Source organism: Photinus pyralis, unplaced genomic scaffold (genome assembly GCF_008802855.1).
Source record: "Photinus pyralis isolate 1611_PpyrPB1 unplaced genomic scaffold, Ppyr1.3 Ppyr1.4_LG2, whole genome shotgun sequence".
NCBI lineage: Eukaryota > Metazoa > Arthropoda > Insecta > Coleoptera > Lampyridae > Photinus > Photinus pyralis.
The window spans coordinates 7,896,659-7,898,898 of record NW_022170403.1 but is presented as its reverse complement, the minus strand read 5'-3'; positions in this window follow the sequence as shown (position 1 = coordinate 7,898,898).

The following is a 2,240-nucleotide window of genomic DNA, read 5'->3' as shown; positions in this document are numbered from 1 at the left end:
CTTCTAACTATTGATTTCAAAAAGAGGAATTCATTTTCTCATATTTTATGCCTATGATGTACTATACCTACATACCCAAATCGCAAATCAAATGAATTAATTTCAATTTTTTCGTTTAATAATAATTCGTCCAAAAGATCATAAAATACCATAGGTATAAGACAAGTCATACAATACAATTATAATTAGGGCACTTGCAACATAAATTCGTCCACTAAGTAATAAGCCTTTAAGGCTGCGTTTGCACGCCATGGTGTTAGAAAAGTGAACTAAGAGGTATTTTTGAAATATTCGTCGCTTTGTGCTGCCATCCCAAATCCGCGATCCCTATATGTACTTCGTTAGATCGCTAACACTCGCATACATTCGTCTTTGCTTGAGATAAAATTAAAAATAGTATTTTGCTTATCTTTGGTTACCACCTGTAACCATTGAATTGAAACTATCAGAAGCGCGGATCCCATATAACAGTTTGTGACCATGTGCCAACTGGCCGCCGCTAGGGGCAGTTCGATCGTTTGAAAGTCCGTGGGCGATCGAAAGTGGAGCGTTACATTGACATTAGATGGCAGCATTACAAACCATTTATTTTGACCATTCGAATATTTTCCTTTTTAATCGTTAGATGTCAGGAACTCGGGATGTTTTTTGTGTTATCATTGGAATGGTTTTATAAATAGGATTGGAATGTTCTAAAAATAGATTCCTTAAGAATCATTGCGTAAATTTGTAATGTAAATAATAATACATTTAGACGAACTTTAGACGAACGAAGCTTGCAGTCCTTGTCCTTGAAGGAATGCAATTTCATACATTCTATTCACAGGCAGTATAATAGGCAGGTTCCACATTTTTACTGAAAGCGGGAGATTTTGTTATTAAAAAACGATCAAAAAAAATTTGAAGGCAAAATATTGTCCGTTGCAAGCATTTGAATTTTGAAAACCAACGGTCAGCGAGAAGAGAAAAAACGTACCAACACATTTGCCGCCGTGTTGGCAGAATCATATATATTATAAGAGAAGTATATGGATAAACGAGTGGACACGCCTATCGCCAACGTTAGTGGATGGAAATATACTTCTGTCATTAGTTGGGAACTAGGCGCTAATGCGCTTGCGTGTTATTATGTAGTGTTATTTACCAAGGATTTACTCCACTCCAGTTTGACATAACGGATTGAGGTTAAATTGTTTGTTTTGTTTATGAGTTATTGAACTTTTGTTTAATTTTAATAGTAAAGAAGCCTTTCGTAGTTATATAAATCAGTATACGTAAGTGATACACAATAATTGTAAAGGAATACCTAATGTTTGGCAATTTTAGTGTGTTCATTACTTAGAAATAAAGAAATGCAATGCAGGTACTTGTGGGAAAGTGGATTCTTCGGTTTCATGGCACAAGTAAGTTACAATGCAATTATCTGCAATCAATTCATTTATGCCATACTTGTTATTAGATTCCCAAGTGAAAAAAGCAACAAGAATCGGTGACTGCAAGCATGTGAACTATCGGAATTCGATGATGTAAAAACAAGATTGTGTTCTCGTCATTTTAACCGCTATGACTGCATTGATTTGGATGCACGCAAGCATGATGGGGGCACGAAGTTATATGGGGGTCACTTAACACCTAAAAGATTTCCAACTCGACAATGTTAATTTTATTTTAAAATCAGTAAATGTCTTTAATTTAATTGTGTTTCTTTGAACATTGGTAATGTATCACTTTATATTATAACTGATGCGAACTTATCCAATTTCATGTTATATTCAAGATATAATCCCTATAGGTATATTATTTCAATTGCAATTTAAGTTTCTAAATCGTTACAAAGTTTGCCTTCGAAGTTGAAGGGTGTAACCGTAAACAAACTCTGCTGAGGAAGCTCGAAAGTTCTCCGTGAAAATGCTACAGTTTCCAAGCAGAACGATACGGAGTACCTTGAACCAGAACGCACTGGGTGGCACGTGAGCGCTGATTTGAGTTGGCAGTGAAATCATTCAAGTAGGCCATTGACTGCAGGTCCCGAATCCTTGCGTGCCGAAAACAATGTTGAGGGCACAAAAAAGGGAAGATTCAAATTGTCGTCGCCGATAGGTGAAGATGCTAGTAGGGGAATCGAAGCAATATAGTCAACAGGTAAGAAACGCTTCGGCGATGATTGGTCTTGGGAGGGTGGGCCTCGGCCAGCTAGTATACTTATCTAAAGACATCACAGGATGCTGGATAATAATGAT